This window comes from Urocitellus parryii (assembly GCF_045843805.1).
Source record: "Urocitellus parryii isolate mUroPar1 chromosome 13 unlocalized genomic scaffold, mUroPar1.hap1 SUPER_13_unloc_17, whole genome shotgun sequence".
In the NCBI taxonomy this organism is placed as follows: domain Eukaryota; kingdom Metazoa; phylum Chordata; class Mammalia; order Rodentia; family Sciuridae; genus Urocitellus; species Urocitellus parryii.
In genome coordinates, this window is record NW_027551769.1 from 712902 (window position 1) to 734033 (window position 21132).

The window sequence follows — 21132 nt, forward strand, 5'->3', positions numbered from 1 at the left end:
GCTCTACTGGTTGACACAGCTGTAAAGGCCACCAAGGAGCGGTGACCTAGGCTGCACCTCTCAGCAGGAAGGATGTCCCATCACTATCAGACCTAATTTAAAGCCACCACAGCCCACTGTTCCATCTGGGGTTGAGGACCCTTTCCTGATGCCTCCCGGCCCTGCCTTCAGTTCTCTGTCACACCCTACGTTCCCACGGCGACCAAAGGGGTGACCCTCACAGGGAATCCAACCTCAGGGTTGTGTTTCCGGACTGTGTTGCAGGTCCCCAGATAGAAGCCATGCCCATGGACACAGAGGTGTACGAGAGCCCCTATGCGGACCCTGAGGAGATCAGGCCCAAGGAGGTCTCCCTGGACCGAAACCTGCTCACTCTAGAGGACAAGAAACTGGGCTCTGGTAACTTCGGGACGGTGAAAAAGGGCTACTACCAAATGAAAAAGTAAGTAGCGGTGCTCCATTATGCTATCATCCTCCCCCCATGAGCAAACATTCTAGAAACTTCTAAGAATACATCTATGATATTCGTTTAGTCCTGAACTTAAGATCCAGCCTGACATGGCTGAGTTCTTTATACATTATAAAGTTTGTTTATTTCTGGTATTCTTATAATGAGAGCATCCATTATGTGTACTAACTATGGGTGTAGGAACTATTTCAGTTTTAGTACATATGCCTTATAGAAAATCGGGGAATGGAAATAAGCAAATGCGTGAGAACAGCATATTCATACCCAAACACGACCACTCTTAACTACACTTAGTTATGTGTATTTTTTTGAAGTTTAATATACACCTGTATACACACATGAATTATCTTATTTAAATAAAACAACAGTATGCTGTTCTCGCTTATTTGGGGGAATTTTATAATGTGTCTCAATTTTCTTACCTAGAAAATTCTTAATTCCAAATACCATTAGGACAATTTGTATTTTTTTTCTTTCTGGTATAATTGAAAATCACAATGTACCATAAATCAGTTAAAATTCCTACATTACTAAAATGACTTTGCATCTTACTTGATCTTTAGAAGGAATCACACATAGAATGTCCCATAAAAATACTGATTTCTAAAGTCCTTTGAGACAAACCCTCTCTTCAGATAGGTAAAAACACTAATACAGGTTTGATAGGGTTCATTGTTTCATTCTATTTGCGATGGAAGAAATTTCGGTAAAAGTGATGTTTTCTTGAGTAGGTAATTTGCATGATTCAAAGATCAAAAATATAGATGAGGACTAGGGCTGAAGCTTGCCTAGTATATGAGAGGCCCTGGGTTTATCCCCAGCAATGTAAATGAAAAAAGAAAAACATATAGGCAAAAGCACACACAGAAACCCTTGCTTCTGAGGCTGCCCCTCCATATGTGTATGTATATTCATGTGCATTTACCATATGTGTGTACATATGCATAGCATATGTGTATGGGGTATATATATGTATATATATATATATATACATTGTCCATGATGCTTATTTTTATATATGTATATAATCACTATCTTTTTTTTTAAACTGAATATTAATTCTCATGTATTTAGGCACACATTTTTTCAACTTGTTATAGTTGGCCATATTTAAATTCCTTGCTTAATTAAGTATTAACATAGACATAGGTACATAATTTCCACTAGAGGGTGTGGGGAGGGAAGAGGCTCTCTAGGTTAATTTGGGGCAAATAACATCTTCACCATACTGAGTCTTCTAGTCAGTAAGCACAGCCATCCTTCCGTGAATAATGAATAATCACAGTTTTGTTCCTTCCTGTCCAATCCTTGTGTTTGTGTGTGTCTTATGTATTAATCAGGAACTGTAAAGCAATGCTTGATAAAAGGGGGCAGTAGCCTGGCCACTGATCCAACAGAGAAAACTTCCTATATTTTACCATTAGGAATGATGTTAGCTATAGGTTTTAGCTGCTCTCTATCAGAATAAAGAAGTGTTCTCTTATTCCTGCACTTCTCAGAGTTTTCTCTAAGAATGAATGTATGCCGAATTTTGCTGAACACTGTTCCTCCACTGAGATCACCATATGGCCTGTCTCCTTTATTGTGTTTATATGGTGGATGACACTGATTGGCTTTCAAAGGTTAAACGCACCTTGAATTCCTGGAATAAACTCTCCTTGTTTGTTATTTGTTCATTATATATTTTCATAAGTTACTGAACTTAGTGTATTAATATTTCTCTTAGAATTTTTACATCTGTGTTCATGAAGGATCTCAGTCAATTTGTTTTCTTTTCTCGTAATTATCTGATTTTTGGCATCAGAGTAATGCTGGCCTCAAAATGAGTTGGGGAGTTTCCTTCATCTAATATTTTTCTGGAAGAGTTTGTTGTTTCTTCCTTAAACATTTGCAAGAGTTGAAAGATTTTCACTTCTTAATTTTGACCCCTGCCTCACATCATACACAAAACCAGTTCCCAATGGGTAGTAGACCCAAATGTGAAAAGCAAAATAATCAGCTGTGTAGAGAAGGCATAAAGGGGTAACTCCATGTCCTCAGGAGGGTCCAGGGAGTTTTCTGGGGTGCTGTAATGTTCTGAACCTATCTGTATGAAAGCAACCACCATGGTCAACTACTGACATTCACCGAAGTTACAAGTGCTTTTCTCTCTAGTGTGTCAGAATGAGTCTCCTGTTCTTTTTTGATCTATTTTATTGGATAGTTCTCTTTTTATTCTTCAGTTTGGGGGCTCAACAAGAAACTTCCCATACTCCTGGGAATTGTATCACAGAGAGGTACAGTTTTTCAAATCACTTACAATTAAGTTCTATTATTTTATTGAGGCCTCACTATATTAGAATATTTTCAGTAGTTCAACATGATCTAGGTGGTGCTTTTTGTTATAATATTAAAAAAATCTTAATTTCTGCAAACTAAGTTGAAGCTTGCTTAAAATTAACAAATTTCAGATGGAAAAAAAAAGTATTTTTTTTCCAACTGTGAGCTTTAACAATGTATGTTTCATAATTCTGCACTGAGAAATTTGTTTTCCATTGCTATTAAAGGAATCTTATGATCACATAATCTTGATTGGTAAATCACAAGATGTTACAGAAGTCCATGTATGTTATGGTTGGTTTTATGTAGAGGCTCTTTAAATATTTTACCATTTAGGGGTTTTGCTTGGTTTGGGGCATTCTTTAGCATGGTCCCCTACCATTATTTGTAAGTAATGTGGTGTTACTCTCTTCATCTATAAAATAAAAGAGCATGGTTAGAAGACTAGGCATTCATCACATGGCATTATAAGATGTGCTCTGTTACAGATTTTTTGGTTTTGTTTTTTGTACCAGAGTTTGAACCCAGGGGCTCTCAACCACTGAGCTACATCCCCATACCTTTTTTAACATTTTATTCTGAGACAGGGTCTTGCTAAGTTCCTTAGGGTCTCACTAAGTTGCTGAGGCTGGCTTTTAACTTGCAGTCTTCCTGCCTCAACCTCCCAGGCCACTGGGATGACAGGCATGAGCCACCATGCCTGGCTGTTGTAGGTATTTGCATAAAATCACTTCTGCATAGGAATCATGCTTCATGGAAGGTAGTTTTGTAGACAGGAGTCATTCTGGAAAGTTCCCTACAGGTTATGCCCTGTTTTTCAGAGTGGTGAAAACAGTGGCTGTGAAAATCCTGAAAAATGAGGCCAATGACCCAGCCCTGAAGAATGAACTATTAGCAGAAGCAAATGTCATGCAGCAGCTCGACAACCCCTACATCGTGTGCATGATCGGCATCTGTGAAGCCGAGTCCTGGATGCTGGTCATGGAGATGGCAGAGCTTGGTCCGCTCAACAAGTATCTGCAGCAGAACAGGTATGGCAATGGGCTCAGAGGCCAAGATGCTGTGCCTGGAGGGGCAGGGCCCCTGCTGACCCCAGAACAGCCTGAGTTCTATGGGAAACCTCGCCCTTTGCACCTTCCCACGGTAGTCGATGCTCAGAAACCTCCAGAGAGGAGGCACAGTCTCTGGGTCCAGCTACTTAGAGATAATCTGTAATCCACCCATTTTTGTTCTCCTTTACTCATTCTCTACCCACACTTCTGGTTTAGCAATAGAATCAGCCCCTCAGATGATTTGGACAAGAAGTCTGCCCTCGCTGGGCAGAATATGACCACACCTTTAAGCTACCTTCCTTGCAATTCAAAGCATGCTGTGAAAATCAAACCTATTGAATATCAGGAAAATGGAGTTCCATCTGGAAGTGCTGTTATGTTAACAAGGTTGCCTCTGCTGCCTCTGTATAAGATTAGGGAATGAAGGGTCTCATCTTCAGTGTGCAGGAGGATTGAGGGTAACTATCCATGGTTCCTAACAGCAGCCTTGTGGTTTTCAGGCACGTCAAGGATAAGAACATCATAGAGCTGGTTCATCAGGTTTCCATGGGAATGAAATATTTGGAGGAGTGCAATTTTGTGCACAGAGATCTGGCTGCAAGAAACATATTGCTGGTCACTCAACATTATGCGAAGATCAGCGACTTTGGGCTTTCCAAAGCACTGCAAGCAGATGAAAACTACTGCAAGGTAGGAATGAGTCCCTGATGTTCAGAACAGCAGGTTGTCAAAAGCCCAGAGGTAAATCAACCTCTTCTTTATTTTATTACAGTAGGATTTTAAGAAGAAGATTCCCTAGTAACCATGCCAAAATTTTCTTATCAAACTCTGATTCTAGGGGGCTGGGGTTGTAGCTCATTGGTAGAGCACTTACCTAGCACATGTGAGGCCCTGGGTTTGATCCTCAGCACCACATAAAAAAATGAATAAACCAATAAATGTATTGTGTCCATCTCAACTAAAAAATATTCTTTTAAAAAAACTTTGATTCTATTTTTTTAAATGGAAATACTCAAATATGTCACACCTTGAGATTTACTCAAATTAGTCTCTTTCGAATTATGTTCCATGAAACAATACTCAATAATTTGTTTTGAGAAAGAAGGATGGAGTTCCTTCACTAAATTAACTTTGAAAACTATGGACTGGACAGGTTGATTCTTGTTAGGTTTCCCTAAGCCCTTTTATTTAACTGACACTGATGCTCAGAAGAGGGTTTTCCTCTGCTGTTTTTCTCAAACCTGATTCACGGTGTATCTAATAACATCTAATGGAACACTGTTCCAGAGCATCTGGTATGGATCTATTTCAAAACAGCCTTTAACGTACACATATCTACACATATGTCAAAGAAAGCAGATGAGAAATATCATATAAATCCATAATCTCCACCCAAATCATCATCTATGTCCAGATCAGGGCCCATGTCTTCCCACTAAATATGTGGAAATTGCTGGTATCCATTAGAATTAAAGTGTAAGAAATAAAAATAATAAAATCCTGGAAATCAAAAATCAAGGTAATTATGTGAGAGTAGAAAAGAAATATACCCTTTTGTTTGTTAAGGCAGAAATTATGCAGAATTGAGGATGGACTCTCAGGAAAACATAAAGTGATGACCAGGCCTAAGTATGTGTTTGTACTTCCTAAAAAATCAATTTCACAATGACCATTCCTGCTTGCCAAGGTGACTTCACTCCTGACTGTCACTCTTCTGCATGCCCTCAGATGAACTGATAACTAAAAGAAAGGAACAAGTCCCATCTTCACAGGAATGCAGTCACAGCATATTCAGAGGGTCTGTGTTGACCAACTGGAAAGTGTAACAGGATTTGTCACCAAGTTATTGGGACAAGTGTCACAGAAGGATTGACTCTTTGGGTTCCTAGAAATGTCCAGGGTTCTCATAAATAGAGAAGGTGCCCTGAACGGTCAATGAGTGAGTGGCAGAACACAGGGGACTGGGTGGCTCCAGACACAGGTTAGGGGGTTGCTTTGTAATCTTCCCTGAGCTGCACCACCTGCAGTAATCAGAAAAGTTCCCCTAGAGGACAATGCCCACCCATTCACCCTTTTTCTGAGAGGCAGTACGTGACTCCAGGAGGTGGCAAGGGGGTGGCGGATGTCAGTTATCTTGGGAATAGAAGCAGGCACTGATTGAACTTGCCTGCCCCAGGGAGAGTATTTGTGACTAGCACCTGCTCCCACACAGCCCCCTCCTTGTGCCATTGCTCATAAAGCAGCTGCCCACTGGGGTGCAGGTAGGACCTGAGCAACCTGAGACAGGTGTCAGCAGGAGCCCATCTGAAGGCCCAGGGGAAACAGCAAAGTAAAGTGCAGTCTGGAAGGAAGGGCACCAGGACATACGGCAGAAGGAAAAGCCTTGTAAAGCAGGCATCAAGTTGGAATGCCATGGCTAATAGAAGAGAGGACAGCCAGTTGAGAACAAGTTTTAAAGGAAGACATGGAGAAATACACATCAGAATATGAATGCTGTCCTCAGTATCTACTGCTGCTGCATGAAAGACCACTGCAAACTCAGTGCAGGGAAAGACCAACCAGCACCCATTTACTGATACTAAACTGGTTGGGCTCAGTGGGGACAGGGTGTTTTTGCCCTGCCCAGTGACTCAGTTTACTAAAGCAGCTGGGGATCCATCTCCATTGTGCTCATTTGTACAGCTAGAGACTGACCACAGCCTGTGGCCTGGGACCTCCACTGGGCTGTGGGCCAGCACGCTTCTGTGTAGTGCCTCCTTGTGGCCCTTGGGCTTCCTTGCAGCATGGCGGCTACAGGAAGCAGGGTCATTTTTCCCTGCTTCTGTTGGTCACTGCAGCCATAGCTCACCCAGATTCAAGGGACAGGATGGACAGATTCCCATGATGGGGAATGTTGACAGGTTTTCTATTTTGTTTTCCCTGCAGAGTCTGTTCCTTGTAAGTTGCTTTTCTTTTCTGTTTTGATTCATTCTCTTTTAATCTTTGAAGCTTTCTGCAAAGATCTAGTAACCTGCTTGTGCTTGGATGGGTCCCTTGAGAGGAAGAGCAACATACAACTGGTGGTCGATTTTAAAACTTCCACAGATATTAGATATTAATGTACAGTTGAGGAGCAAACCAGCAGATCTCTGAGAATCAGAGAAGGAGAAAAAGGAGGATACTCAGAAGTAAGGACCCTGTTAGAAGCAGTGAGATAGGACCCAACACCACTGAAAAGATAGAGATAGGGAGGCTTTTTAAGAAAATTTATATTTATTCTAATAATCGAGTTCAGGAGGCCATAAAGCTGGCAAAATAAAACATAAAAGAATCAAGAGTTAAGTCAGATCACAGAGAAATAATAGGAATGGAGGCACATGAGCTCCCCAGTGCCTGGGGAGCCACACATGGCAGCCTGCTCCGGGTGGTGTCACAGCTGTATTCACAGTGCCCTAGATCCACAGCTCCCCACAAGGGCAAACATAAACACTCAGTGTTGTGCACTCTAGCAGGATCGGATCTGTAACAGCAAATCCCTGGAAACCATCTTGTGTCCTCTCAGTAGGAATCTGGCTCCATGAGTCCTGAGAGCTTCTTAGGAAGCACACACTGCAACTTTCAGAAGTAACATTATTTTGCACGTGTCAATCTAGAGCTGTGTCCAAGATGCATGGTTAAGTAGGGAAATTAAAAGTAAGGTACAGAATACACATGCCCTAGTTTTATTACCAAAAAATACATATTACCCGCTTATGCTTGTATCTAGCTTGTTCTTGAAAGATACACCAGATCCTATCAAATTTGCTTGTATCCGTACAGAAGCTAGAGCTAGTAATGGAGAGAGACTGACTTTTCAGCATGTTTAGAATGTGTTAAAGGTTTACCTTGTTATTGGTTCAAAATTCAAAATGAGCTTGAATTAGCACACCTGACTACATGGTTCACAACATTGAAAATCAGAAAATGTAAAAATAATGCATCACATGATTAAGACAGCAGTATAGTTGGATGTGTAATTTTGAGAAGTCTAAGGGTATCCTACCATCTCCATAGTGACATCCCCAGATTGCTACTGCTGACCTACATCAGTGAAATGAAATCAATTTTCACTGAGATCATGTCCCTCTCACCACCCCAGGGAGATTTTGTTCATATGAAAGGGAACATCAGGGAGAGATAACAAGACTTAACAGTGTACCATACTAATCCCAAACCCTCCAGGGCTTCCCTATGCACAGTTTTGATCTTCTTAATACTACTGGATTTTTTTTAATTAGGAAGTTTAAAGCATTTAATTTCCATTTTTTAAATGGCACAGCAAATAGCCTATGCTAAAATAATTAGCATTGGCTTAAAACTACAGACCAACACATAGTTTTAGTTGAATATGCTTGTGAGCAGCCCGGTGTTGGCATGCAACCTTGACCTGACACTCAGGCTTGGCTGGTCCATTGCCAACTTCATGTTCCGTGAAGCCGTGTGCAGCCCAGAGGTGAAAGAAAAAGACAAGAAAAGAGAAAAAGGAGTGAGCAGTTTGACAGTTTGACTCAACCAATTCTTAAAAATATATATTTAAATCTAAAATTAGTGCTTAAAGTTTTAAGATTTCATAGGATTTTAAAATTCATTTCAGAGCTAAGGACATGGTAGAGTGCTTACCTGGCATTCATGAAGGCCTATGGTCAATCCCCAATATCACCAAAAAAAATTGTCTTTTCATTCCAAATATACACACACATACACACACATGCACAGAGCATTGTGTGAGTCATACTCTTCTCCATTTTAAAAATTGTGTTAAAATGCATGTAACATAAAATTTACCACTTAACCATTTTTAAGTGCATTGTTTGGTCATGTGCTCATGTTGTACAACTTACCTTCAGAACTCTCTACATCTAAAAACTGAAACTGTATCCATTAAACTACTTCCCACTCTCCCCTGTACATCTCCTGAATATGACTTCTCTAGATCCTTCTGAGTAAGCAGGATCATACCATATTTGCTGTGTGGCGACTGTCCTATTTTGTTTAATGTGATGCTCCTCGGTTTCTCCCGTGCTGTAGCAGGCATCAGAATCTCCTTCCTTTCAATAGATGAATGTCTGTGCAGATGACATTTGGTTAATCCACCTGTCTGCTGATGGTCACTTGGCTTGTGTCCAGGTTTCCGCTAATGGGGATAAAACCCTGGTTCACATGGCTTTTCTCTCCATCTGCTTTGTGTTCAGGCCCAGACCCACGGGAAGTGGCCCGTGAAGTGGTATGCCCCCGAATGCATCAAATACTACAAGTTCTCCAGCAAAAGCGACGTGTGGAGCTTCGGTTTGCTGATGTGGGAATTCTTCTCCTATGGGCAGAAGCCCTATCGAGTGAGTCATCCATGTCTACACACTTCCTTCCTAAACTATGTGGCTTATAGAAAGGAAAAGCACCAGATTATCTGCCCAAGAACCTGACAATCATGAACTCTGGGCACCCTGAGTCTCTTCTTACCTTTTGACAGTGGTTATTAACATGACCTCAGTTTACACAGACCTGAAAGGAATGGTGTATTTTCTTCATGGTGTGTCACACATATAGATATGCATAAAATATCTAGACCATGTTTCACTAGAGCTAAAATATAAACAATGACTATTGACAGTAACAAATTTACAGTTTGTTTACACTTCTCAGATTTTTTAATCAAAGTGTAATATCAAAAAGTATACAGATCCTAAAATTCAGCTCAATGAGTTTTCACAAATGAAGCACACATGAAATCAGCCCCCAGATGAGGAAATAGAGCAGAAATTCAGAATATCCTCATGTTATAATCAGCTTTTTGTGGTTGTTGTTTTGTTTTTGTCGCTGTGATTAAAATACCTGAAAAGAACAACATAGAGGAGGGAAATTTTATTTGGGGCTCACCATTTCTGAGGTTTCAGTCCATAGATAGCTGACTCCATAGCTCTGAGCCCAAGGTGATGCAGAACATCATGGCAAAAGAGCATGATGAAAGAAAGCAGCTCAGAACATGGGAATCAAGGAGCAAAGAGAAAGAGAGAGTTCTGCTCACCAGGGACAAAATATAAACCTCAAAGGCACACCCCCAGTGACCTATCTCCTAGGTCCACCCTTCCTGCCTACAGTTACACCGAAGCAATCCCTATTGGTGAATTAACCCATTGAGTAGGTTAGGACTCTCATAACCTAATCATTGCATCTCTGACAGTTCTTGCATTGTCTCACACATGAGCTTTTGGGGGATACATTGTATCTAATCCATAACACCCCATTCCCTGTTCCCCACATATAGCTCTTCCCCCAATCTGTGTACCGGATCTAACTTCTAACCTCATAAATGATATGCCCCTGGCTTGTGACTTATATAACTGACACCACACAGCCCATACTCTTTGGTGTCTTGGACAGTGAGGTGGTTATTTGGGTTTGTTGGTTAACACTGTGTTTCAAAAGCTCCTGTGTATTTTGCATGTCTTAGGGGATGAAAGGAAGTGAAGTTACTGCCATGCTGGAGAAAGGAGAGCGGATAGGGTGCCCTCAAGGGTGTCCCAGAGAGATGTACGACCTGATGAACCTGTGCTGGACCTACGAGTGAGTACCCAATACTGCTAGCACCTTACCCAAGAGCTATGGAGGATGATGGCATCACTTGGCATGAACAGGAAGCACAAATTCTACCTTGTCATGCATCAAGATATGCCCTTTCCTAAACAACAATAGGGGAGGGCCAGGAACTGTCCTCTTTAAGATACAATCAGATGTCTCTTAGTGACATGGACATGTTCTAGGAATGCATTGCTGGGTGACTTTTGTCTTTGTGCTAATGACATAGAATGTGTTTACACATACAAATGTCTACAGTGTCACTAGGAGGTATGATCTTATGGACCACTAGGTGGCGTAAGGGATCCTTGCTTCTGCAATCTTGGCTGCCCCATTTGAGAGCACCCCTGGTTCTACAATGTATTAGGAGATTCTCCTGATCACAGATGGGTTCAGTGTCAGGGGTCCAGCAGAGCATGGCTCAGGGTCATCACATAACATTTGCAGGCTACCTAGCACAGGCAGAGTCAAAAGTCAATCCCTAATTCTGGGTGCAATGCATTTTCCTTCCCTGATTACCTCCCACACAGCCCCTGAGCAGAATTCAGTTGCATTCAAAAAGCTTGAATGGCACCTGGGAGCCACAGGGCATGTTCTCTAAGAGCAATCTGTGGACCCAGAGGCCATGGTTTGAAGGGCTATTAGTTTCTCAGGAACTGCTGTTGAAATGTTTGCTATTCCAAAGATATTGGCAGTACCATTTATTTTGATGCCATTTGACAAAACTACTCATCTTGGTTTTGCAGAAACCGCTCTTATAATAGAGACTCTTGGTTCTTGGGCATGTTCTGTGGTTGTTCCCATGTGTCTAGACTGAACGAGGTGGAACTGTAGCTGTCTTGGGTCAAAATGGTTAAATGAGGACAGTTGTATACCTCTTAACCTCAAGTTCTAGTTTACCTACTGGGCAACTTTAACCACTTGCATTATAGTGAAAAGTATTGCAAAATGAGAAAAATAACTTCTAAGCAAGGATAGTCTCAAGGTTGTAAGAAACACAGTCATCCCTCAATGTCAGGGGTTCCCCATTCACAGGTACAGCCAAATGCAGAACAGATTTCTATAGATGGAAAATATCATGTCTGCACTGAACATGAACAGACTTCTTAATCTTATTGTTATTCCTTAAACAATAAAGTCCGACTATTCCCATAGTAAATACAATTTACATCCTATTAGATATTGTAAGTAATTTAGAGGCAATTTAAAACATACAGGAGGACATGCCTAGGTTATATGCAAATACTATACTATTTTGTAGAAGGGATTCAAGCATCCTTGGACTTTGGTGTCCTTGGGGGTCCTGGAACCAATTCCATGTGGTCGGACTGTACTCCTAAGGGTTCCATGACCTCTGCTCCTATTACGGAAAGCAGAGATAGCTATAATGTTTTTTTTTTTAAACCAATTCTTATTAGTCTTTTTATTCTTTGCTAATAAAACTTGAAACTTCCATTTGATCCAATAAAACTTTTAATAATCTTTCTTTAGAAATCCATTTTTATATGTTCTAAGTAAAATAATTACTGAATAGTGAAAAATATATTCTCAATTCCACTATTCCTTTTTTATTGGTTGTTCAAAACATTACAAAGCTCATGACATATCATCTTCCATACATTTGATTCAAGTGGGTTATGAACTCCAATTTTTTACTCTGTGGCACAACCGGTTAGCACGTTCCACTGTTAACCGGAAGGCTGGTGGTTCGTGCCCACCCAGGGACGTCAGCGAGCTCTGTAAATGTCTTTTTAGAGATCAAGATTGCAAAAAACCTTTACCCGTACTTTGCTTACTTCAGCACCTCATTGGCTCAAAGAAAGGCCTTGCCCTGTTAAGATTTGCAATAGAGAATGCTTGGGTCTTTGTCTCAGCCATGAAAAGAGGGAAATTTTGCTGGTTCTGGTGATGTTCTCCTGTCATCCCAGCAGCTAGGAGGCTGAGGCAGGAGAGGGCAAGTTCAAAGCCAGCCTCAGCAACTTAACAAGGATCTAACTACACAACATATCAAGATCTGCCTTTGAAAGGGTAGGAGGGAGGCTGGGGATGTGATTCAGTGGTTAAGCACCCCTAGGTTCAATCCTGGGCACCAAATAAATGGGGGAAGTTTCAGTAAGAACCCATATAACATCCCCTATCAGAAAACTGATACATGTTCAGCAGGAATGTGGGGAGGAGAGTTGCAGCTATGTCCATGTTTTTGGACTTAAGAAAATCGAGTCAGACACTACCTATCTGCAGCACATTCACCTGTGAGGTATCTTCAGACATGTTGCTGGCATCACCAGGAAATTCCAAGAACTTAGGGTATAAAAGATTCTGAGTTCTAGTAAAAACTTTTCTCTAACTTCAAAGTGGACATGAATCCCCCCGGGATCTTGCAAAAACATAGATTTGGGTTCCGCAGGTTTGGAGTGGGATCAGATGGGATCTATTTCTCACGGGCTGGGGATCACCCAGTGATGGGCGCAAAGACCATAGGGGACCACCAGGGGGCGCAGCTGCTTGAAATCTGGGCCTGCGAAGGCCCCAGCTTGGAAAATGCTTTTCACAGGCACCTTGACCCCCACCTGGTCTCTTCCCCTTCCAGGGTGGACAAAAGGCCCGGGTTTGTAGCAGTGGAGCTGCGGCTGCGCAATTACTACTATCACATGGTGAACTAACAGCCCCGTGCCTGCCCACCGCTGCCTTCAGTCAAGGAGCCATCTCAGGAGCATGTATTCATAGGCATCCATTTCCAGCCCTTCCATCTCCAGCTGCTGGGGGAGAGAGCCGCCCCCGGGGGGACATGCTGGTGGACCTGTCCTAGGACTCACCAACCGCCAAGCCAACGGGGTCCTACAAGAAGACAGAGGACATGTGGACTGGAGGGGCTGCCAGACTGGTTCGTGTCCTTTGTCTGGGTGGATTTTGTGCCGACGGATTCTAGGATGTTTCTAATTCCTTTTGTGTCATTCCCGTTCTTGGGGTCTTTGGGGTTGCAGAAAGCCCTGGAGACCTGAGGGCAGGGCCCCATGGCTCCAACCCAGTTAGCACTGACTTCGGAAATGAAGGAAGGGGAGGGAAGGGCAGAGGAAGCCGACTTCCCCTAAAACAGGACTCTGACAGCCCAAGATGGATCCTTGGCCAGAGAAAAGCTGTCCAGATGAGAAAGTGCTTGCTGTGAAGCCTAAAAAAAAATAAAATAAAAAAAAATAAATAAATTCAGCCAGAACAATTTCTAAGCATGGAGCCAATTAATAAAATAACACACCAATCACTAACAATAATAAGCCTAGGTATGGCTTTTGCTCTCTGTTATGGGATAGAAGCATCATCTAGATGAGAAGTGAGGACTGTGGGGGTACATCAGCTGAGGTTACATCTTCTGAAGTCCTCTCCCCTGCAGGTGGTCTTAAAAATTGTTCTTCTGTGCTTTTATGGAGACTAGTGAATGAAGTTCCGCGTGGAAATTGCATAGTGATGTCAGGCTGCCCTCATCCCGTGTCCCATCAGGGGCAGCAGAGTGATCAGGCTGCTATCTACTGAGCATGGGCCAAGCTTCAAGATGAAGTTTACCCTCTACAGAGGGGCTGCAGCCAGAATTCCATCTTTTATTTTTTTTTTAAATCATGTTTTCTGTTGCTATAACTGAACAGCTGAGACTGAGAAATGTATAAAGAAAAATTTATCTCTCACACTTCTAGAGGCTGAGAAGCCCAATTGTCAAGGTGCTAGCACATGGCAGGAGGCTTCTTGCTGCATCATAACACAGCAAAGGCATCACATGAAGAGAGAGCCATGCCAGTTGGAGTCACTCTTATGAAGCCACTAATCCCATATAATCCCCATCCTCTTGGCCCATTCTAATCCCAATCACCTCTCAAGGTCCCACCTCCAAATACCATTAACATGTGAATTTTGGGATTAAATTTCCAGTACATGAACTTCGGGGGACATAGTCACACCAGAGCAGAGGACAACATGGTGGCCAAAGCCATCAAAAGAGGAGTTTCTAAAAGAGAGTATCAGTCATATAAAACCAAAGACTTTGATCCTCACCACAGATAGGCCTTATTTGTGACTAAGTGTGACCTTAGGTTAAAGATGTAAGACCTGAGAATCCTGTTAGTCTTTGAATCCTGGACATAATGTTTGATCTTATATAAATCATCACCCACTAATACCAGTCTTATGGCCCTTGAAAGTTAAAAAGTTATTTATCCGGTATTTCAATGTCTATAGATATGCATAATCTTGGACACATCTTCACATCTAAGGCATTTTAAAGCATACACATAGCCATGGAGGGCAGAGGAAGCCCTGTTCCTAACTTGAGGTATGAAGGAAAGTAGCCATCAATACCTTTGCTTAGCCAAAAAAAAAAAAAAAAAAAAAAAAAAAAGACATGAGCTGTTGTGTTAGGAAATTTTTAGGAACCAGCCGCACTTTTTGGAATTGTGCTACCTGACCATTCATTCATTTCATTGAAGAGAGGATCCCCATGTGCTGAACTCACTGAGCAGATCCTCAGAGCACATTTACAGTCTCTGAAATTACAAAGATCAGTGAGGAAGGTCTCTGTTGGTCAAGCCATTGATAGATTTGGATCATGACAGGGAGTGTTGGATGTGCTGGATTTGGTAAAGTGATGAGTACTTCAGAGATGGACACTCTGCCATTGAACTCTTGAGTCACTTCACCCTAAGTGTGTCTTTAATAAAGGCCACCTGCTCCTAGGAACATGGATGCCCATGTGTAGCAAACAGGTTCTGTACTTGTTGTCTTTTTTTCTAGTGTGAATTTCTGACATCTTTGGCTATACCCCTCCCAGGAGTCCAGGGCTGACACTTGTCTAGAATGTGCCTGGGGAACTGGGATGCAGGAGCCTTGATCGCTGTAGAAGGTCATGTGTTCCTCTGTCCTGAGACTATCCAGGGCCTCTCCCCTGGGAGAACATGTTCCTGTGTGCACAAGGTCCACTGTGGCCAACCAGTGAAGTTAAATCTGTGTCCTACCATCAGGAATAATTTTCCTTTCCCCTGGGGTCACAAATAGAGAAAGGCAACCTCATTGAAGAATTTAGATTGTGAAAAGGGTTAAATTTGGAAAGTGGGGGAAAGATCTCCAAGTCCTTCTAGAACTTCTATCCTGAGCTGTATGTCTGTCCTTTCTTCATGAACTGTGGATCTGCTCAGTGGGGACTTGACAGCCCACACCAAACCAAGGAGAACCAGAAATCACCAACGATGCCAAAGCAGGAGTGTAGAGCATGAGCTTCATCTTTCTCTATGAAGACAACCTCAGAGTATTGGGTGGAAGAGTCCTGATCTCCTATTATAAAGGACATCTCTCTCTCTCTCTCTCTCTCTCTCTCTCTCTCTCTCTCTCTCTCTCTCTCTCACACACACACACACACACACACACACATGCAAAATACATACATGCATACATATACAAATAGACTGCATTTACATACATGCATTCACTTGCATTTACAAAGCCTGCATACACATGTACACAGTATGCACATGTGTTGCATGAACACATATGAATGTATGCAGCATGCACAAGCAAATGAGTGCACATACATTCACATGCACATACTCAGACTCTCACATATATGCAGATGTGGAGGCAGATGCATGGCACATATGGCACAAGTATCATATAAACATAGGCATCACACTCCAAATGCTTGATGCATCCGTGTGCACATATACACAGTGCAGCCATATGTGAACCATGGAATCCAGGCATGTCACAGGAACATGCACACATTCTCATCACACACACTGAACCTTGCTTCAAATAACCACTTAAAAATCAGTGGGGCACCCATCCTGCCCAGGGACACAGACCCACATCTGTGTTGAGACACTCCTCTGCTTTTCTGGGTCAAGTATTGGTGGGACCCCATGACGTAATCTTCTTCTATGGCCCACTGCGGTCCTCTGTTCCTGTCCAGTCCAGGGAGAGGTTAGGAGGGAATGATGGTGTTGGTGCCCCAGACCCTCTTGGAAACGGGAGATGGGAATGACACAGAGTGGCAATGGCCCTGGGGCTGCTCTTGAATGCAGAATGTGTGGACAGAGCACCTCCATCGCTGGCCTGGGCAGGTCAGGTAAACTGAGCCTCTGAGCGCCACAGTTGAGGCAAGGTGTGCCTACTCTGGCACACACAGATGCCAGGCCCAGTGACCTCAGATGCCAGTGGCTGACATGGTGTGTGCCCACGCCATTGGCTACCTGCTGGCAGGAATTTTGTGGACACTGGCCTAGGGCTTTGAGCCTCCACCCCAGGGGAGCAGGGGGGCCCTTGCCACGAAGTGGTCATTTCTCCTGACAGCGAAGGACGGCTTCAGAGCTCACTTAAGCTCAAGCACAGAGGCTCTGGACTCATGCTCCCCTTCTGGAGACAGGGTGGGGGCTTCAGAACAGGTTGGTAAGTGTGTTCTCATTTGGGGAAGGAAGAAAGCGATTTGAAAGCACCAAAACAAGTTTGGGGGTTTTGAATTCTCCTTTTTTTCTTCTGGGTGAACATAGCCTTGTTCTTCCTTTGCCTGGGCATTGGCTTTGGCCTCAGGCTGGAAATTCGTCCCTGCTCCAGGGAAAGCCCAATTTACTGAATCCTTGTTTGTGTGAGTCTGGGGTTCTGTCTCCAGGGCCTCCCTGCTCATTCCTTCTCTATGCCCTGACTCTGCAGCATATCACAAAGTGTCTGCCAGGGACTGTGGATCTGGGGGGTAGAGGTAGGCCATGCAAGTGTTTCCTTGATTCAATGACTTTGAACATGCCATAGAGAATATTCCCAGTGAAGCACTGCAGCTCCCACGGGCCTACAGAAACCTCTGAGGAGTGAGGACTGTGACCAAGGCCATTTCATGAACTGTTTTCTAGCTCACCATTTTCCAGCCTTTGTCCTCTGAGCCACTCGTGTGCTGCATGCCCATCAGCATGATGGACAGAGGGCTTCTGGTGCACTAGGAGGTAGAACCGTAAGGACACAGTGAGTGAAAATCCAGTCCTTTCCTGTCGGTTCTCAGGTGGTGGTGACACAAGGTGTCAGCTTTCTATTGCTTGACTAAATACCTCAGAAAACCCACTTAGAAGGAGCAGAGGCTTATTTGGCTCACAGCTTCAGAAGTCTCAGTCCATGGTTGCTTGGCCTTGTGGCCTTTGGGGCTGGGGTAAGGGAGGGCATCATGTTGGGAGCATGTGACAGAGGAAATTCCTCACCTCAAACACCTGGATACAAAGACAGAGAGAGGCAGGGGCTGAGGCCCCAGTGTCCCCTCCAAGGACACGCCCCCAATCACCCAACTTTCTCCCACTAGATCCCATCTCCTGAAGGCACCACCACCTCCCAGGCCGGGGACCAAGCCTCCAACCCATGGTCCTTGGGGTCACTTCTGATCCCAATTATAGCACATCATATATCCTCTCTCTCTCCCCTCTCTCTCTCTCTCTCTCTCTCTCTCTCTCTCTCTCTCTCTCTCTCCTCCCTCCCTACCCATAGGACTCATAATCAATGATTCATTCAAGGATAAAGAAAAGGTACCATTTGGACACAGAAAGGGGCCCCAGGGGACCTGATCTTTAAAGGCCACTTACTATTTTGCGATTTTGAAAAATTAAGCTATGGGAAGAGAGAACAGTTTTCCAAAGCTGCCACTACCAAATCCAAGAAGGATCTACCAGGATGCCCAGCACATCCTGAGCTAACCATCCAACCCTTCCTGCACTGACCACAGGCCTGTCCCCACCGGTCACTGTCCTGTATGGGTCATTAGACAAGCAAGTGAAGAAGCCCATGCAATGTTTGGCTGGGGACATTTCCAGCAGCTATTTTTTTTTTTTTTTTTTTAGCTAAGCATGATTGCACCGAAGCCATGAGTCACAAGCCTTTGCAGCTTCTCCATCTTGGAGGACTTTCAATGACTCAGTTTTCCACACCTGTCATCAAGCTGGGGAACAAGGAGTGGAAAATGTAGGCTGTTCATCAACAACTCTTCCTCATTCAGAAAAAATAAATAAATAAAGAGCCGATGTCTGGTGCTGTTTCTTCTGCCCAACTCAGGTGACATAAATTTCCATAAACCACAAGGTTGACAAAGCTGGTTGGAACACAGCATGACAAAGACCTCACGGCCTTGAACAGCTGTTGAAATTCTTCTGCCCCTGACATAGGTCAGAGGAAAAGCCTCTGCCTCAGGAGGTGGGCAAAAGGTAAGGAAATGGCCAAACCGTCACTTATCAAATCACTTTGCTAAATCAGAGTTGGCTGTGCCAGAAAGAAAGTGAATTCCATGGGAGTCGGTGAGCCGACTGCATAGGGAACTAATTTTTAATTTCAGAACGAAGCCAGAGGTTCTAGAAGGACATCTAAGAAGCGGGGGGCTCCTCTGGCTTCACAACCTGCTGGGCATACTCCTGGGGGTGCCAGGCAGCCCTCTGCAGGATGGCATGCAGATGGCCAACTCAGAGCAGCTCAGCATTTCATGATGTTTTTAAGCATGCCGTAATAGCATTCGGATTTGCACAATATTTTACAGCTCACGAAGCCCATTTAGGTGTATCTTATATTTTAAATCTAGAAACAACCATCTTTCTGGGATAACTGTTGTTATTAACTCCTGGTATTGCAAAAGAAATGTCACAGCTTAAAAAATAATAGCAAGTAGGGGGGGAAAGAGGCCAACCCAGATTTCTGGTCCTCAGGCCTGGTGAGCCATTAGAATAAGTCAGAGCCTTGAATGTTGGTGCTCAGGCCTTGTCCCTGAGAAGCCAGCATAATTTTTTTTTAGGTCAGGGTCCAGTAGCCCAGGCATTGACAGGCTCACATGGCCATCATTTGTCAGGGCCCGAACTTTGAGGACCTGGAGGGAGCCACATGGGACCCTGGTTCATGGAGTTGAGGGTCAGAGGCAGATCTGAGTTCTGATATGGGGGTTTCTTCCTTAGACTGAGGCCAAGTGCTATTAACCTGGTGAATCAAGTGCTAGGTCATTGAATGCTCACCAGAGTTGCCCTTGAAGTTGCCTCAGAATTCCAAACTGGCTAAGTGATGAGTAACCTAGACTTGTCTCTACTGATAGAAAAGCCCAGCACTGTTGATTATGCCATTAAATCTGATCACCTTTCTGTAGTTCCAACATTCCACCTGAGAACAGGCAATCGATAGTAGGGAAAGGTCAGACCCATTACCTGTCATATTGGCTCAGCACATTGGGGAACAGAGCTGGGACCTTGACCTTATTCATCACTCCTCTGTTGGAAGAGTTGAGCACACAGGGGTCTGGGGTGTCAGGTTGGACCTGAGCAGGGCATCAGGAGGCCATGGTCAGCCTGGGATGATGTTCCAGAAGAATCTCAGGTGGACAGTTGTTCAGACCATTCATGGGAAAGATTCTAGGAGATTCCAGCTCAAATGCCGTAACAGTGGCAGAAGGGGGGGAGCTGTGATTGGACGTAGGTGGTGGGGAGAAGAGACAGAAGTCCCCAAAATGGGCGGAATCTCCTGCTGGGGACATGCTCCATGGGCTGCAGCAGAGGCAACCTTGGGCAGCTTCCTGAATGTTCAACCAAAAGCAACACTCAGGTAGTTTTAGCCTGAAGCAACTCACTCAAAAAAAAATGCCCATATGTTTCCAGGGATAGGCCCAATATGGCATGTGCCCATCACATGTGACCTTCATGTCTCAAAGCCAGGCAGTCAATCAAGTGGGTGGTGGGCTTTGATGCCCTGGATGGTTGGCAGGGACTTAGCTCCACATGGAAGCAACTGTTTCTACACACATACATGCCACAAGTTTGTGTGTTCTCCAACTCACCTTTCATTTTCTCTTAAAAGTCCCCGTGGCTGAGCTGGGGATGTAGCTCAGTGGTAGAGCACTGGCCTAGCATGCATGAGGACCTGAGTTCCAGCCCCAGCCAGTTAAAATTAAAAAGTGCCTGTGGCTAATTCCAATACTAGACATGGGGAAGTTGGAGAGAGAAAAGATGGCAGGTGGAATTTATTACTTTTGGAAACTTTATTCGAAAAATGTGACTGTCTGATGAGGTCCTCTTCATGCTAGGAGCCTATGCAAACACCAGACCCTGAGGATTATATGGTAGTAGCTCTCCATGGAATCCATTGTGCCAATGAGCAGTATGATGGAGAAAAACTGGGTGTCAGAGAGAGTGGGTTTTACATGGGAAGGGTATAGAAGAAGAAGGAGAAGAAAAAGAGAAAGGGAGGAATGGAGAGAGGAAGAGGGGGAAGGAGTGATAGAGAAAAGGAAGAAGGGGAGGGAGCTGTAATTGGACAAAGGTGGTGTCCAGAAGAGATAGAAGTGCCCAAAATGAGAGGAATCGCCTGCTGGGGACATGCTCCATGGGCTGCAGCAGAAGCATCATAGTCTCTGTGGATTGTGGTTGAGCTGTGTGGTCATGTGACTATGTGGATATGTGACCCGGGAAGGGGCAGCTGAGAGCCCTCATCTGAACATCTGCAGCTGTCAGTCGGTCAGGGCACAACAGAGCTGCTGGGGATGAGCCCAAGCTGTCCCTGAAGTTCTCCCAGTCCTAAAGGGGCATTCGGGGTCCCAGGGTCCTCAGTTCAGCCAGCAAGATGTTCACCCACTTTGCAGCATCACGTCATAGGTCAGGCTTCCTGGGGGAGGCTGGGAGTCCTGACGGAGTTGGGGTTGTCCAGATATGTCCAAGTGGGTACATATCA

The 21132-nt window shown here is 43.9% G+C and overlaps 1 pseudogene; it reads left to right on the forward strand.

Annotated features, from left to right (window-relative positions):
- LOC144251395 (tyrosine-protein kinase SYK-like) overlaps nt 1–13094 on the forward strand; it is a 45307-nt pseudogene extending 32213 nt beyond the window's left edge.
- The last annotated feature ends 8038 nt before the right edge of the window (nt 13095–21132 follow it).